The 7685-nt window shown below is 39.9% G+C and overlaps 1 long non-coding RNA gene across 1 annotated transcript in view; it reads right to left on the bottom strand.

The window, feature by feature from the left end:
- Nucleotides 1-7685, bottom strand: part of LOC118339581 — a 16052-nt gene continuing 8367 nt past the window's right edge. The window contains exons 2-3 of the long non-coding RNA XR_004797316.1: nucleotides 7198-7246; nucleotides 1-921 (exon numbers count right to left, since the gene is read on the bottom strand). This is a non-coding gene — a long non-coding RNA (uncharacterized LOC118339581). The remainder of the gene's footprint in view (nucleotides 922-7197; nucleotides 7247-7685) is intronic.

Here is a 7685-nt window from a genome sequence, read left to right as displayed (position 1 = left end):
TTTTTTTCAGCAAAGCTAAAACAACAGTAAAACAGACTGTACAATTTAAGTGTTGAGTACACAACAAAGACCTCTCGCAATATGACAGTTTATTCATGAAGACGACTGTACGAACGGTAGTACCTTTTTTTTTTTTTAAATTCAAAATATATACGTAGATTCATGCACAGAAAATATGTTAATTATAACCTAAGAGATTATCTGAATAATGAATGTTTATTTCCTTTCTGCTTCTCCTGATAAAAGACAGTCCAGACAGTTTCTGGACAATAAACCTTCTACTGACGCACTGGTCCTGGTGCCAGATCAGTACACGTTTCTTATTGGGCTGGTCAAACAGCATATTAAATACAGTCAAGGCTGTAGAAATATTCATTACAGGCATTTTGACGGATTTTACAAATCTGAAAATGCAGCGGGTTCTTGGAAAACATGCCAACCGAGGGACTAAGAGTATTAAGACGGTGAAGCTGGCTCCAGTGAAAGGGAGTGGGAAAGGGGAGCTGTTGCAGACATTGCTGAGTGTTTTTTGTTTGCTGAGCTGGGTGAAATATGGGGCTGGGGTTGTTTTCTTTTTTTTTTAAATAATATGTCCAATCTTCAGGTAAGCCACACCAGATAAAATAAAATCTCCACAATCTCACACTGCACTTAAGATACAAAACATTAGGCAATAGGAGAAAAGGGTTGTGTGATTAAGGTATTAGAGTAGGTAGCATCACATGGGAAAGAGTGAATGGAGGAAATTTGGGGCTTTGACTGTCGCTGACATTTTCCAAAAGGTCTTTTCGCCCACAGAACCTATCTTCTAGTGCTCGTCGTAATGATGGCCTGCCAGCAGAGGAGACGTGGTGCTATCTGTTAATCACAGGCCCCCTCAGTGATCCATGTCCACTGGTGATAGCCATGGTGGACATTTTGCTGGAAGAGAGAGACAGAAAGACAGAGAAAGAGGGAGATGGACAAAGAGAGGATATTGATTTCTAGGAGTATCAAATGTCAAAAAGTCAATAAATAAAGACACAGCAGAACAGAGCAAACAGAACCCTGTAGTTGTCAGTTTATGATATAACAAATACATACTGTTCTTAATGTGTACATGTCATAGATAGTTGGACACGCACACACACACACAGGTAAATGGTTCAGTCAGCTGAATACTTAATAGACAGCAGGTTATAAATTAAATTACAAATTAATCAAATGTACCCTATACCTTAAACAGTCTGATAGCTGACAACAATCTAATGGCTCTGGAAACAAATTGAGTAGGGTTATAATCATTAAGAACAATTTATCTGCGGCTCTCGGACATATTGCTGTGACATACACATCCTTCACTTGTTCCAATCTGACCTATCTAAACGACCAGGTTTGTTGATCACTTGACCCTGCAGAGTTCAAAGGTCAGCCAGTTCAAACAGCTATCAGTGTGCAGCAGGCACCATAAAACTGCTGTTTCTTATTGGAACTCTTTGACCCCTCATTAACCCCATCTCTACAGCAGAATTATCACCTGCCACACAGGGGCAGAAATCCTTTACAGCATCTGGTGGGTTTGTATGTGTGTGGGCCAGTGATAGAGAAACACTGCAGGTGGGTTGTACACCACGCTCTACTGAGTGAATTGTCGAGTCAGTAGGTTGGTCTCCATTCACCTGTTTGTAATGCACACTTTTAATTCATGCGCAAAAAACGTGAGTGGATTGCCAGAAAATAAAATAAAAAATCTTCTCTCGACAAACCAACTCCTAATAATCGCAAAATGGTAGTAGATGGAAACGTGCAGTAATTCGCAATTTCTTTGCAGATTTTGTCAAATATTTGTGCTGCATATTTATGGGAACCAGTGAGAGTTAGTTAGAGTGTCAGTCAACTAGTTGCAATGTGTATAAGAGACTAAGAGTCTACAGCTGTACTTTCGCACAGTGGTGCTTTGGGCAAAATGCTAATGGCAGCATACTAACATGCTCACAATGACAGAGCTACCATGTAGTACAGAGTTGGTCTATGGACATCTACAGCCTATATATCTGGTTTTCAGGCACTTCAAGTTGTAATTACAATTACTCCTTGATATGACATGAATGCAGCATGATGTTAATCAGGAATGATGTTTACCATGTTCACTATCCTAGTAAAGCATGTTAAAATGCTAATGTTTGTTAGATAAAGATTTCGCTAGATGAAAAGTCAGAACATCACCAAAGTGATTACAGTTCAATCTGAGTTGAACATTTCCCTAAAAAACCCAAATGCCAACCTTATGGTGGTACTAGAAGTACATTTTTAAAAACTGAGATGCATTATCTGAGAACCAGTAATACAAAATACTGTGTCAATCTGTGTGGTAGATTTTGAAATATTTCACTAGAATAAGTGAAGACTTTGAGCTGCTGGTAGTACTAGACGGAAATTCTGGGAATTGCTAAAGTTGTTCAGATTTATGCACTGGAGAACATGAACGTCTGTACGAAATTTCATGGCAAAACATCTCATAGCTTTTGAGGTATTTCAGTTCGGACCAAAGTGTTGGACTGATCAACTGACATTGCGATCCCTAGAGCCACGCTGTTAGCATTGCTAGAAACACAGTGTAGAGACAGAGAGACAGAATTAAAGCATCTAACCTGCTGAAATTATACATTATGTACTAGAGTCAAGTGGGAGAGATAGAAGGAAAAGTAAACATGAAATAATTGTTTTACCTGAACTCTTAACCCTAAGCACCACAGCATTCTATATTAAACGTTTTCATTACAAAACACGTGTTAAAATGTGTGTTATACTTTTGGTTTTGTCTTAAAAAAAAGGATAGTTGGGTTGATTCCATTCTGATTTATGTTCTGGTTTGTTGTGTTAAAGCTGCAACAAGAACCTTCTTTTGTTGATTCTGACGGCCCCTGTGTTTCTTCCTGGTGGTATTAAGAATAACTACAGGGCAGAAAGTTTGTAGATAAGCTCAGGTTGCCACAGAAATAAAGTCTGCTTATGTAACATAACTTCAGCATCTCCTTGTACTCTTCACAGCAGTGAAGTTAAGCTAAAGTAGTTAGCGGAGGGCTAAACTGGCAGTTAGCCAGCTTGGTGGAAGTCTTCATCGGAGTAATTTCTTTACTTTGCTTTTTGGCTTCATGCGCCACTGAGCAGCTTTCATAGGAATTAACCTCCATGCAGTTCTCTTTACAAATCCACACTAAGTAGCTAACCCATGAGCTAACACATCCCACAAGCCCACCTTTCCTAAACAGGAGCGAAGAAAGAAAAATGTACTTAAGAAGTCATTGTGCAGTAAAATGGTCAGTGTATATGTTGTTTTTGGATCAATATTACTGCTGCATTATTGTTACATTTTACTGCTGTATTAAGGTTGATCTACTTTTTTTAAATACTCTTGGGTAGTTTTGGCCTAGGTGTCATACATTTTGGCTGCAATGCCCCAATAAATTTGTATTTTTTAAAGGCAAAAGTGGCTTTGCCCTATAAATGACTTAATTCCAGGCCTATATAGAAATAGCAGATCTTCCTGTTGATGGTCTTGAGTTTCAAAAGCAGTTAAAAAAATGCCTTGTAGTAGGTTTAAGTGAGGAAAAGGTAGCTAACATTTTATTATAAAAAAGTACTCTAAATTCTCTGTTTTGCTCCTGGACAAGTTAAATTTGTTTGTCTCCATGACAGAAATTCAGCAGCCACTTGTGTTGAAAGAGAGAAAAAAAACTAACAATGAATACTAGGCTAAAGATCCTTCCTTCAAGTATAAAGAACAGGAGGATAGTAGAGGACACTTCAAAACTTGTCGTGCGACCCTTACTAGCTGTTCTGTTTGCCTCAGACGATTGGGACACCGGTATCAATGTGTTCATCTGACCTGAAAATGGCACATGGAGACCCTGAGAAAATTAGGCTTTTTAAGTGTTTGAAGAGACAGTTAAAGTCCCACGTTCTCATATTAGAGACTTATTAACTCATGTCAGATCTCATGTTCATGTGCCAATGCATCTATTCATCATCATCATTATCGTTGTCTGCATGTGACTAGTGCTGCTCATTCTCATGCAATCCATTGCACCTTCACTATGATACTGTGGTGGGGAATAAGCTGCAGGTAAACCGACTCCTGGTCCTTGGGGTCTTGATTGTCTGGCTGCTAGTGTTTCTTGCCCTGTTGGACCTATTTTTAGCGATGTCCCTGCATTCTGAGATCTCAGTTGTGGAGAGTACAATGTTAACAAAACTGATATCCAGCGCCACAGGAGTAAAATCCACACGGGCTTGGCAAAAATGGCACACCAACTGGAGAGACTTCTTCTCCAGAACATACTATTGTTGTGTGGACAGAGCAGAGCGGCAAGACCTGGGCACATGGAACAACAAATCTGCAGCCAAAGGCAGATGGTGGCTTTTACAATTGAGTTTGTGTTTGTGGAGATAATGAAAGTTTGATCATGTCATTCCACTTACTTTGCCAGTTATAGTTTGCAACACATTTTTTTATATGCAGTAAAATTAGTGGGGCCACATACGTTTAAGCCGGTTATATGAAGTCAATATAAGACTTTTTCAGCCATAATTCTGTATCACATTATAATTACAACGGCATGTTAAGATTAAAACATTAAACACCTGGCGACGTTTTCACATGACTTGAACAGTGGATCATTGTGCATGATGGCACTTCTCAATGTGAAGGCGGCAGGTTTATCAATTATATTTTGTCCTCAGATGGCAGCGGGGACTTAAGTAAGGAGGTTTTCACAGACTGTTTTCTTGGCATTCCTGCTATAACCACCTTTAAATTTGATATGCAATGCTACCTTAAATGCATCTATAGGAGTTCACATTTTTTTTAGATTTATACAGCATTTTTTTGTACTTGTGGTGCATTTTCACCGAGTGTTTCGTTTGCCCTTGACAGAATTTCCAGCTTAGAGACATTTATTGTCAGCACAATGTCTAAGACTCAATTTCCACCAAAAATACCAGCAACAAGCTTTGCAATAACTCCATTTGAAAGAAATTCCCACATGTTTGCACCTCTCCTCCCATCTGTGTGCCATGTGCCATCTCGGCACTGAACACAAAAATACCAAACAGACAAACAGCAGTAAAAATCTACTTAATGATGCTGCTTCTAAAAAAAGTCCTATTATATCAGTAACTAATAGTTATTTGGAACTTTAATTAAACATTGCTACCATCTGTCTCCTTGCTGGCTGTCTCCAGCAGAGTTAAAGCTGTATATTGGTAATTTGCTTTGCTTCATATGTTTAGCTGCTGGATTTCACTATTTCTTTCATCCCAGGAAGTGTTGGGGTGGGGTGGATGGTTTGACATATAACTTCGACACTGAAACCCATACAAAGCGCCTGACTCCGATTGCTGTTCACAACCATATCAACTGTCAACATTGGTTTCTATTACTTAAGATCTTTATCAAATCTTAACCTAGAAGTATTAGTTGCCTAAACTTAAAGCTGTATAAATTGATTTTTTGGCCACTTGGGGGCAGTGGAACAAGCTGAAAACACAACACTGATGTATTATCTCCTTATTAGGTTGGGGAACATTTTAGCAAACTGTTGCCTGCTGTTTTAGCTCCACTATGGTCACAGCTATAGTCATTACTTTGTCTGTCTGCTTTCAGGTGCAGCTAGTGTACAGTATCAAAAACTGTTCGCCTGAACCTTGACTAAGTAAATAAAAACTTTAATCTTCTTTAGTTGCCAGGAGCAAATATTAGGGAAAGTAAATTGAATATATATTATTCATAGAGAAAGTTATATATATAGTAAGTATGAATGCTTTGTGTTGGCAGTGAACAGTTTGCAGATATATGTTAAATATAAAAGTTTCCTTATTATATATTATTAATAAAGGTGTAATTCAAGCAGCAATACTTTTCCTACAGAATGTTTGATTCAAGCAAACTGATTGACCCTGTTCAGTTATTTCAAAGCATTAATGGGAAAAGTTTAATAGTTTTCTTCACAAAGCCTCTTTACACAAGATCGAATTTATATCAACCTGGACCTATTTCATAGAATAAAGGCTAATTTTCAGCTGATTTTTCCACTAGACACGTTTCTGTTTCACACTGGCGGCAGGGCTGCTGCAGCTACTGCTGAGGACGCTGAGGACATGTCCTCTCTAACAATTTAGGGAATGTGGGGGTGGGTTTAGGCACATATTGCATGTTTCTGAGATTCTAATACTTTTTAGACTAAATGTCTTAGAATAAAAACAAATATATTTGAATGGATTTAGTGTTTTATACCAGAATTAGAGAAAGTTTTGAAACATTTAGACCATGAAAAACTTTACAGAAAATATAATTGAGTCATTTAATTAATAAATAAAATGTGAATTTCTGTGGGGATTTTTTAAATAGAGATATTTAGAAGCTTGTCGCAATTCTTAGGTGCTTTGGGTTGTGCTGGGTGACTTTGGACTCATGACCTAAAAATCCTGGCTACAGCCCTGACTGGGAGTCTCCTCCTCCCTCCATTCAGTGATGGACAGTGAGGCCACTCAGTATGCTACACCCCCACCTCCCAAACTTCCATCTTCTTCAAACTTATTCTTTCCTTTCTCCTCCTTCCTCCAAAAACTCCCCGGTTCCTGTGGAGTGGCTGGTTTTGTGTGGCCTCAGCACTGTCCCGTTTTTATCACTCCTCTGACGGGTTACCCCGGTCCCCCTCGCACCTGCGCCGCTCCCAGGTCCCTACAGGAATGCGCTGGGGCTTGTAATCGCCTTTGTGGGGGCCACTGAGTTGTATGGCTGACTGAAACTTCCCAACCTCACAGCGCGCTGGCCGCTGAATGGGGCTCAGCGTGGGGCGGCTCTCCAAACCACGGCCGCTGCCAAATTCCTACAGTGGCGCTCCACAATCACTCCCACACAGGCCCCGATATACCGCCAGGCAGGAGGGACGGGGAGTATGAGGGGGAGGGGGGGAGGGATGTGGTGGCGGTGTGTGTGTGTGTGTGTGTGTTGGGCAGAGAGATGGAAAAAGTCTGCATTTAACTCCAAACAAGACAGCCACTTTTTTTTTTTTTTTTTGCGTAATATCGTCACTCTGGATGGACATGGCACAAACATTTCTTGGGGTTCTGTCACTTTTCGATTAGTCGTTAGCAGTGATTTAGAGTAACAATAAACCAAATGTGATTTTTGTTTTCTCCATTTTAATATCTCACCTCTTGTCAAAAAGTTCCAGTGCAGATGCTATTCCAACAACGGAGAAATCTGAAAAATAAAAAAAAAGGAAAATAAAAAAAAGCGTTTGAATGCTGGACAAAGTTTGAAAATAAAGCAATTTCTCATAACTTTCAGGACATTTGTGCTGCGTTTCGGTGCATTAGGTCTGTGCGCCGGCATATAGCGTGGTAGCTGTGGGTAGATAGAGCAGCACTGCAGGATTAAGAGGCAGCAAGATTGTTAAACATGTCAACGTGTAATTGCACGATAAGGCCCTTCCGAGGAATTCATTGGCCCAGTTGCTTTCTCTATTCCGCGCTAATCTCGCCCGGCACATTCGCTCTGTGCAATCTGTCTCCATAATCTTCTGTGACAGAGCGGGCGACGAGAGCAGGCTGCTTGGTAATTTTTTTTTTAGGAAAGGAGGGGGGGGGGGCGTGGAGAAAATATGCAGAGGCGTGATAAAGTGACGCTAATTATCCCCATT

Source organism: Morone saxatilis, unplaced genomic scaffold, assembly GCF_004916995.1.
Source record: "Morone saxatilis isolate NCDOM2014 unplaced genomic scaffold, NCSU_SB_2.0 Contig5, whole genome shotgun sequence".
NCBI lineage: Eukaryota > Metazoa > Chordata > Actinopteri > Moronidae > Morone > Morone saxatilis.
This window is presented reverse-complemented; position numbering and strand designations above follow the sequence as displayed.